Raw genomic sequence first — 11,262 nt, 5'->3', positions numbered from 1 at the left:
ATTTTCACTAAATTCTGAAGCAATATGAAGCCTTGAATTTACTAAGTTTCCTATCCTTTGATGCATGTATCTTCATGATGTGAATTGGAATTTTGTGCTTGTATTGGTTTTGAAGAAGCAAAAAATCATTAATACACATGCATGTATTATGCAATGAAGAATTAGTAATAAAAAGTACACATGTTATGATCAAATATTCTTTTTCATTATCATTATTTTGTCTATTGATTAAAGTGGTACAATATCATCACTTTCTTCACAAAAGAAGTCCACTTCTTCTAAAGTAGAACATATTTCATTCTCTTTCAATCAATTTCTATTTTGAACACTTGCCACTGAAGATGTGTTATAATCTTTTTCTTTTTGTTTTGTTTTTTTTTTTTTTTTCTCTCTTCCAAAGATTTCTCACATGAATTTATACTATTTTCTTTTTCTTTCCCTTTGTCTTTCAAAGATTTTTCGCTTGAAGTAAGAAAAAAGTTACTAGTACTAGTTGTACAACTACACAAATCAAATACACATAACCTTATTTGTTGAAAAGCTTTATTCATATTCATCAAGTTTCCTTCATCAAATTAGCGATATGTAAGATGATAATATAAAGGTTTAATACTAATATTTTTATATATTTAAAAAAAATTATAATACTTATTTCCTTCACCACATCTCCATCTATTGACATCTATGTTGCGCCATCATTCTTACTGTCTTCTTTTCTTCTTTTCTATCTTCTTCTATTCTCACCTCATTTTTCTCCATTTGACCATCTTTCCCATGTTTGATAACTCATATTTTCACTTGCAATATGTTAATGAAACATTATTCAATATCACTAAAGGCAAAATAAAAAATTCAAGTAGATTATTCAATACACATGAAGTTTTCAATATTTTACATTGAAATAATGTCTTGATAACATAATTTCAGTAAAATACACTGAAATGATGTTTTCAAGTCACAACCTTAGCAAAATACACTAAAATTGTATACTTAAGTTACAACTATAGCAAAATATAGTAAAATCTTTAAAGTGTTGTGTTGGTGCAAAGTGCTATAGATTTGAAAATATTTTTGAAAGTGTTGTTGTAGACCCCTCCCGGGGAGGAGTTTTTGGGGTGATTTTTCTATCATGATTACCCTTCTGACCACCCCGGGATTTAAGTTGATGGGGGCGGCCAGATTGGGAGAATTGTGTTTTGGGCCCAGTTGGGCCCAAAAATTAACAAATGGTCCATCTATGTTATAGAATTAATAGAAAGGCTATGAGATTTTGAGTGACCTATATACCCTTTTAATTTCCAAGTCAGATTGCTGTAAATTAAAAGGGAAAATTGTGTTAAATGTGAAATGCCATGTCACTTTCTCTTCTGTCAGTACTCTCGATGAAACCTTTGAAGTGAGCGGAACTTATCAATGGCGTCCCAAATGGCGATCCTCTCCAGAGCCCGTAAAACCCTCCTCAAAACCCTAAACCACCACAACAATCCCTTTTAAAGCTTCCATTTCCACCTTCACATTCCTCTCCTTGGAAGCCCAACTCGCCGAGCCCAGCCTTCCCCCGCCATCTCCCACTCCACTTCCTCCCAACCCCGCCTCAGGGAGCCCGCCTCAAGGAACATGTGCATCTTCATTGCAGATATTGCGATGCAATAGGATAATAGCAAGTTAGCTTTTTATGCCCTATAATTCATGGCCAGATGGATTGCTCGGGGTGAGAATGCAAGGGGTCATGTTCTACTCTCTGTGGATGAGGGGCTTGTTGTATCAGCACTTGGAACTGCTGGTAGGACTTACAGTTCTACTCTTCTAGATGCATCATGGGCGATCCTACGAGATCATTGTGTCAAAAGAAGGCACCTCAACCAGAATCTTATCTTGCAAAAATATATGCTGATGCAGCATTGGGGAATTTTCAGAGAGCAATCAGCACTCTGCATGAGTTTGAAACCGCTTATAGGAACTCCCCCAAAGAAGCAGAAGAGGATATATTCTCACTTTTTACATCTTTACTTCCTTTGGTAATGGCAAGCTCCAAGAAGGGTTTTGAAACTTTGGACACGGTTTGTCTTCTTATCTGTAAAAGTTTCTGTTCTCACAATTCATTTACTATAGTTGGTTGATTTTCCATAAAAGTGATACTGAAATTTGATTAGGTTGTAGTTTGTTTTTACTTTTATTGTTTTTAGTCGTTTAGGTTGAATTTAGATCGCGAAAAGTAGGAGGGAAACTCAATTGGGAGAAAAAATGGAAAATGAAGAAAAAAAAGCTTAAACTTCTCTAGCATACTTTTCCAATATTATTCTTCTTTTCTATAGAGAATAAAGAATTTAAGAATGTATAAGTTCTTAAATAATTTTCATTATATTTCAATTGTCATCAATTTTCTATGGAAAACGAGACTATTTTTTTTTCTTTCCCATAGCACTTTCCATGATCTGAACAAAGTCTTAATGAATCTGAAACTGGAACATAAAAAATATACACTTACCTTTATTTGTCAAAAAACAAACAGGCACACATATACATGAAACCCCTTCTCGTCCTTTATCATTTTTTTTTTATAGGCAAAGAGGAAAATATTACCAGTGGTTATGTTTTGTTGAGTAATAGATTTGAAATTATGCAAATCATGCATTATTGGATTTTATTTCTTTCCATGCTTTAATTTTTTGTCTAGTCCACCATATTATTGACTTAGTGAGGAGCTCTCAATGGTAAAGATTCATGGAAGAGCATCAATCAGGGGTGGGATGAGTTCATGAGGTTCATTTCCTTCTCTTTGGGTGATTGGCAAAGAGTTAGGTTTTGTCATGATATATGGTGTGGGGAGTTGCTGCTGCATGTCAGATTTCCTGAGTTGTTTTCCATTGCTGTGGATAGAGAGGTTTTGGTTGAGTTATCAGGGCTTTTTGAGAGGTGGGGCTTTTTGAAATTTGATGTTTGTGAGTGATGTCCAGGGCGTTAGGTTTGGCAAGGGATACTTTGGAAGCTATTAACATCTTTATTTCATACAGGAAGATGAGATATTTTGCGATGTAAGGCTGTAATAAGATGGAATTTTCAATGAAATCTTACCATGTGCTAATGACTGGAGAGGAAGCTGTTTTCCTAACTAAAGATTTATGGTTGTTTCTTTGTGTGGACAGCTATGTGGAAGAGAATTTTGACTCTAGACCATTTTTAATAATCGGGAGAATTGTGTTTTGGGCCCAGTTGGGCCCAAAAAATAACTAATGGTCCATATATGTTATAGAATTTATAGAAAGGCTATGAGATATTGAGTGACCTATATACCCTTCTAATTTTCCAAGTCAGATTGTTGTAAATTAAAAGGGAGAATTGTGTTAAATGTGAAATGCCATGTCACTTGACTGCGAAAAGGGTCACCACCCTCATACCCCTTTATCTCTCTCCGTAAACACCATGATCAAAGAGGATGACCACTGTGAATGTCCCCCAACCGATTTCTTCGGCAGGCGAGGGTTGTGAGCAAGTCAGAAATCAGAAAAGCCTTGCATCTATTTTATCATCATCATCATTTCAAAATCCAAATGACGGTGGGTGTAATTTATTTTCTCTCACATTTTGATTTGATCATATCCATCTCGTGTCATAGCAATGAAGCATGAGGTAAGTAAATTGAAGAAACTTACAGTGAATATTTTCGAAAAGATCTCCTATTAAATGGCATTTCACCTGTTTGAAAATTCTTCACTTTATAATCTGGTTGTTGGCTTTATAGTGTAGGCAATAAATGAGTATGGTGGAGACGGTGAGCTGTGGGGATTAGTTAGTGCACTTATGATGAATAGGAAAGTAAATTGGGTTTCATTTTCCCCCTTTTCAGTCAGCCATGACATTGGGATGTGGTTAACCCGGTCATATGCACTCTTTAAGTTGTAGGTAGGTCGAATTCCTACAACTGTACAAGGCATATACACCAACTGTACAAGGGTGTACAAGGGTGTGTATCTTAAGGGATTTCGAGTGATTTTTAAGAACTTGCTCATTTACTTTTTCCAATCGTGGGGGACATTCCTCACACTTATTGGTTAACAACATACTCATTGCATGCATTTTATTTGATATCTACCATGTTAGTTCATTGTTTTAGCTCCCCCACATTACTTATGCGTAGAAACCGAAACGAGGGTTAAGTTTTTCCACCTTTTCCCTCATCCACCAGAATGAAAACATTGTTGCCCCACCCATATGCACTTGTTCGGTCGTCCCTTTGGTGGATTGCATAACTGTACAAGCCATTTACACTAACTATACAACCCAAATGTGCTAACTGTACAAGTGTGAACAACCCTACCTATATTGAAGGATTTCAACTTTTTTTGAAAACAATCGTTGCTCATTTCCTTCTTCTTTTTACTAGGGGGACATCCCTCACAGTCATTCCTCATTTCCCTTCGTACACATTCAAATGCCTTGTGGTAGCCCACTTATGTTGCATAGGAACCTAAATTGGGTTTCATTTGCACCCTTTTCACTCAACCATATCTTTGGAATGTAGTTAACCCGCCCATATGCACTCCTTTAGTTGCATTTATGTGCAATTGCTCCAAGTGTACAAGGCCTTTACACAAAGTGTACAAGGCCAATGTACTAAATGTACAAGGGTGTACAAAGGTGTGTACCTTAAGGTAATTTAAGTGATTGTGAAGAACTTAGTCATCAACATTTTCCACTCATCGTGCACATTCCTCACACATATCGGTTGACAACACACTCCTTCCACGTATAATATTTGATATCTACCATGTTAGTCCATTGTTTTAGGTCCCCCACATTACTTATGCGTAGGAACCGAAACAAGGGTTAGGTTTTTCCACATTTTCCCTCATCCACGAGAATGGAAACATTGTTGCCCCACCCATATGCACTTGTTCGGTCGTCCATTCGGTGGATTGCATAACTGTATAAGCCATTTACACTAACTGTACAACCCAAATGTGCTAACTGTACAAGTGTGTACAACCCTACCTATATTGAAGGATTTCAACTTTTTTTGAAAACAATCGTTGCTCATTTCCTTCTTCTTTTTACTAGGGGGACATCCCTCACAGTCATTCCTCATTTCCCTTCGTACACATTCAAATGCCTTGTGATAGCCCACTTATGTTGCATAGGAACCTAAATTGGGTTTCATTTGCACCCTTTTCACTCAGCCATATCTTTGGAATGTGGTTAACCCGCCCATATGCACTCCTTTAGTTGCATTTATGTGCAATTACTCCAAGTGTACAAGACCTTTACACAAAGTGTACAAGGCCAATGTACTAAATGTACAAGGGTGTACAAGGGTGTGTACCTTAAGGTAATTCAAGTGATTGTGAAAAACTTAGTCATCAATATTTTCCACTCATCGTGCACATTCCTCACACATATCGGTTGACAACACACTCCTTCCACGTATAATATTTGATATCTACCATGTTAGTTCATTGTTTTAGGTCCCCCACATTACTTATGCGTAGGAACCGAAACAAGGGTTAGGTTTTTCCACCTTTTCCCTCATCCACGAGAATGGAAACATTGTTGCCCCACCCATATGCACTTGTTCGGTCATCCATTCGGTGGATTGCATAACTGTACAAGCCATTTACACTAACTGTACAACCCAAATGTGCTAACTGTACAAGTGTGTACAACCTTACCTATATTGAAGGATTTCAACTTTTTTTGAAAACAATCGTTACTCATTTCCTTCTTCTTTTTACTAGGGGGACATCCCTCACAGTCATTCCTCATTTCCCTTCGTACACATTCAAATGCCTTATGGTAGCCCACTTATGTTGCATAGGAACCTAAATTGGGTTTCATTTGCACCCTTTTCACTCAGCCATATCTTTGGAATGTGGTTAACCCGCCCATATGCACTCCTTTAGTTGCATTTATGTGCAATTGCTCCAAGTGTACAAGGCCTTTACACAAAGTGTACAAGGCCAATGTACTAAATGTACAAGGGTGTGTACCTTAAGGTAATTCAAGTGATTGTGAAGAACTTAGTCATCAACATTTTCCACTCATCGTGCACATTCCTCACACATATCGGTTGGCAACACACTCCTTCCACGTATAATATTTGATATCTACCATGTTAGTTCATTGTTTTAGGTCCCCCACATTACTTATGCGTAGGAACCAAAACAAGGGTTAAGTTTTTCCACCTTTTCCCTCATCCACGAGAATGGAAACATTGTTGCCCCACCCATATGCACTTGTTCGGTCGTCCCTTCGGTGGATTGCATAACTGTACAAGCCATTTACACTAACTGTACAACCCAAATGTGCTAACTGTACAAGTGTGTACAACTCTACCTATATTGAAGGATTTCAACTTTTTTTGAAAACAATCGTTGCTCATTTCCTTCTTCTTTTTACTAGGGGGACATCTCTCACATTCATTCCTCATTTCCCTTCGTACACATTCAAATGCCTTGTGGTAGCATACTTATGTTGCATAGGAACCTAAATTGGGTTTCATTTGCACCCTTTTCACTCAACCATATCTTTGGAATGTGGTTAACCCGGCCATATGTACTCCTTTAGTTGCATTTATGTGCAATTGCTCCAAGTGTACAAGGCCTTTACACAAAGTGTACAAGGCCAATGTACTAAATGTACAAGGGTGTACAAGGGTGTGTACCTTAAGGTAATTCAAGTGATTGTGAAGAACTTAGTCATCAACATTTTCCACTCATCGTGCACATTCCTCACACATATCGGTTGACAACACACTCATTCCACGTATAATATTTGATATCTACCATGTTAGTTCATTGTTTTAGGTCCCCCACATTACTTATGCATAGGAACCGAAACAAAGGTTAAGTTTTTCCACCTTTTCCCTCATCCACGAGAATGAAAGCTTTGTTGCCCCACCCATATGCACTTGTTCGGTCGACCCTTCGGTGGATTGCATAACTGTACAAGTCATTTACACTAACTGTACAACCCAAATGTGCTAACTGTACAAGTGTGTACAACCCTACCTACATTGAAGGATTACAACTTTTTTTGAAAAATTCGTTGATGGTGGTGTTTACTTATTGTTGGTAAGTGTTATGACAAACAATTTCCATCTCCTTCTATTTGCCTTGTTATCTTGGGTAACAACACATAATTTCAATAGGCCAGTTTGTTGCCTTTATGAAAAACTCTCATTTGATGTTGATGTGAGGACAAATTTATTTGAGGTTTCTAATTCAACAGCTTCATGCAAAATCAGATAGTTAATTTACATTTTATGGCTTTAGAGGTTTATTTTCTCTTAATTTTCATCCTTCCAATATTCTTAAATTATTAGTATGTTGACTTCTTTTGTTTGTAAGACGGATTTATGACTTTGTATCAATGGAAAATTATGTGCACAGTATTGAGTGACGGATAATAGGAGAACTTAAACGAGTACATGAGGGTGTCGAATTGCACCTTTTCCTTTTTGTTTTTAGATGAAGCAAATAAATGATCTTTTATCCTTGAACTAATTGTTTTTCCCTTTATATGTGCAGGTGGGTAGATTCTTGAAGTGAGAGTTTTGTCACGATTAATACAAATACTTCAAAATAAGAGGCTTAACATCAGATGAAAGATGAGAAGATAAAAAACAGAGAAGTCTAGATGATTAAGATAGTTTATTTTATAGGAAGCCAATCTATGTTAAGAGTTGGATAATAAGATACCAACCTTTTTTTAAGTTTTTACATTGTAACTATTTTCATCAAATAGTATCATATACGTTTCGGGACATGTAATTATGCATTTCATTCCAATTAAAATTTCAATGTATTGAACTTAAATTTTGGTTATTTCGCAGTTTATTAGCACATGTTTCTTGTTTTTAAATTTTGTTTTCCCTTCGTTTATATTGGTTGTTGGACAAATAATGGCTCATTCTCATTTCATGTCGTTCTCCAAGTTTGCTGAAGAATTTCTTTACTTGCTAATTTTATTAAGACATTAAATACAGTAATCATGTTTGTTAAGATATTTTCATAGCCCATATTTTTAATATTAAATTTATTTCATTAATTATTTACTATTTATATCTCTATATCATTTTATATGTACACCTTCATATTTATTACATAATTTTTATAGTTAATATTGTGTAGTACTCTGTGTTTGCAAAACTTTAAGTATGAATAGGTAATACAACATTTCATAATTAAAGTGTAATACAGATAACCGGTCGACCGGTTACCATACTATGGTCGACTGGTTGGGTATATACCGGTCGACCGGTTGTTGCACCTCCCCTGCAAGATTTGAATAGTTGCGACCGGGTGTAGACCGGTCGATGGTAACCGGTCGACTGGATCCATCCCCCATTGACCATCTACGGGTAGCTCATAATTAATTTAATTCCATTGTCAATTTAATTAATTTGATTATATTTTTTCTCTTTAAGCCTTCATTTGATTTTTCCTCTTATTAGGGAATATATCAAAACTTGTTTTTAGGAAGTCAGCAACTACTTCAACGAATGGTACACATTTATGAATTTAATCCAAGTATGCCAACTCACTAGTAAAAGAGTTCCAAAATATGCAAATTTGTTACTTTTTTAAATAGTTATTAATTCAAAAATTTTATCAGTTCTAAAACTATTTTGAGAACTCACATTTCATGAGAGAATGAAATATTTTTTCTTATATTGGATGTTCTAAGAAAATCAACTTGTTAAACAATGCAATGAAATGACTAATATTGGTAATGTGGGATTAGAATTTTTGGTTATTAGTCATCATCCTAGTTCTAACCAAGTGATCAATTCATTCCATTTTCTTAGGCTATGTTTTGTTCTAAAAAATCTGAGTAAAAAAGTTGAGCAAAGAAAATAAAAAGAGATGAAAAGTAGAAGATAATAAAAAAGTTAAGAAAAATAAAATATGGATTTAAAGTCACTAAATTATTTTTATATATTACTTCAAACTTATCTAATACATCATTACAATGGAGCCTTGAAAAACATGACATTATGAAACAATATATTATTTCATTTATATTTATGATTTTGGTAACCCTTTACTATTATATTTATGTGTCTTAATTAATTTGAACATTCAAGTCTACTTCACTTACATTGCACATTTGGGTGCATGATAAATTGCATAAAAGGTCTAAGTCCTTCCAAGTTGATGAGTTGTTCATTGCTAAATCATGGACTTAGGTAATTTGCCGAAGGTTAAAGTTCAGTACCTCATAATATGGATGAGATGACTTGGCCATCTTGTAAATATTACTAAACAACATATAATAAACTAAATAGCATAATATATATATATATATTGAATCCAAATTAAAACGAAATCAAAAACATTTGCATGCAATATGACACTACTCTGAATATACGTATGCTAATACAAAATATATATGTCCCAGTTTTGCAACACAAACAAAATATGAGACGTGGTCTCAATGCAATCAAGGTGCATGGGGTGGCGGTGGGAACACGACGCGGAGGTACGCCATCATCTCCTTATGCTGACGCTCTTGGCGATCAAGCCTCTGTAGGATATGCTCATGCATAGCCTGCTGCTGATCCATGCGCTCCTCAATACGAGTCCCAAGTGAGCTAATCTTCATAGACAACTCCATCCAAGGCGCATGCTCAGGGGCGTGAGGAGCCTGGCCAGGTGATGTATGGGTGTAATGAGGCTCAGTAAATGATGGCTGACTAGATGGTCCCGCTGTGTAACCCGTCTCAGTCATCATCGGCTCTGAAATAGTCGGCTCAATGTGGCCACTCTCAGACTGGCGTGGAGGGATATCAAACTCAGGCTCTCTATGGTCAAAATCGGTCTGAGGGTGTACCCCACCCTCCATCTCCCGAATCTCCTCCTCTTCGTCTACTGTAGGATGCACATCCCCCTCTCCCTGTGGATGTGGTACTGGTCGGTCCGCCCTCCTAATCCATGACCTATCTGGGGCCTTCTCCAACTTCATCCGCGCCATCGACTGCTCATCATATGTGTCATAACTACTGGGCGCCTCGACCTCCTGCTCCCTGCTCAAATCCACCCCCGCATCCTTGAACACTCGTGTCATGAAGCGGCCGTATGGGAGAATGCGTTTGGGCCTCTCGTAGCATGCCATCATGTGCATCATCATGACATACCCGACGTCAATACGTCTCCCCGTCATAATCGAATCAATCAGGAATGCCTCTAAATAGGAAACCTCATCTCGATGACCGCCACGTGGTAGGAGAATGTACGCTATCATGTGGTGAAGGACTCGACAGGTCACTATCAGGCTATGTGCCGATGGTTTGCCCAACCTCGGGGCATCTGCAAGGCCGCACATCCTCTGAATCGCCTCTCTCAGATCGAAACCCGGCACTGTCGGCCAGGCCTTGGCATCATATACTCGGAGTCCACCAGGAGGAATGTCCAAAATGTGGCAGATGCTTTCCGGGTCCAGATGGATCTGAACCCCTCTAACGGTCAAAGTGATCGGTCCTCCATGTCCATATGTCACTCGTGAATAGAATGCCCTGAAAAATGGGCTCTGAAATAGTCACTAAGGGCAGTCACCCCGTGCGTGCAAAGAGGCTCTCAAACCCGAAATGCTGTAGATGGGCGAAATTAATATTTCTCCCTGCAACCACCTTCCTCTGGACGAAATGCTGCTTGTACCTCTGGTATTTGTCGACCGAAGTGAAAAGGCCGGTGTCGAACCTCGCCTTTCGGTGAGCCTCCGCCTGACCGTCCTGAGAAGCCTGAGCAGGGCGCTTGCCCAGTGCCTTCGAGGCACCCCTGTCTCTCCTAGGCGCCATGAAACCCTGCAATAGAAGGAAGCACCGTGCTACAGGAACAAAGGGCCACACCTACGTCAAAACAAGGCCAATGAAATAGCCGTGGCGCGCGGGAAAAGAAGAGAAACCGCCTGTGACGCGCGATGAAGGAGGACCATTGCCAAACCTCACGCCCTAGGTCTGAAATGTGAACCCGCACCCCTCAAAACTCACTCCGAAGGCTTGCAACAGCTGGAAGGGCGTCGAAAGTGGGTGTGTGGCAGCTCAATCGGCGGATCCCTTCGACTGGCAGAGTATAACACTGAAGAAATTAAGCGCGGAAGGGTTTTTTAAACGTCACCCCGGCTGACCGGATATGAACCGGTTGACTCAGTAACATGTTCCAGGGTGTTTTGCACTTTTTAATATAATCCATTCATTTATTTTTAATTTCATGCATTGGAAAAAAAAAATTACATTTAGGAAACCTGTTTAATTCCTTTGTGTTTGGA

Source organism: Vitis vinifera, chromosome 2 (assembly GCF_030704535.1).
Source record: "Vitis vinifera cultivar Pinot Noir 40024 chromosome 2, ASM3070453v1".
In the NCBI taxonomy this organism is placed as follows: domain Eukaryota; kingdom Viridiplantae; phylum Streptophyta; class Magnoliopsida; order Vitales; family Vitaceae; genus Vitis; species Vitis vinifera.
The sequence above is the reverse complement of the archived record's forward strand: the minus strand, read 5'-3'. Positions refer to the sequence as shown.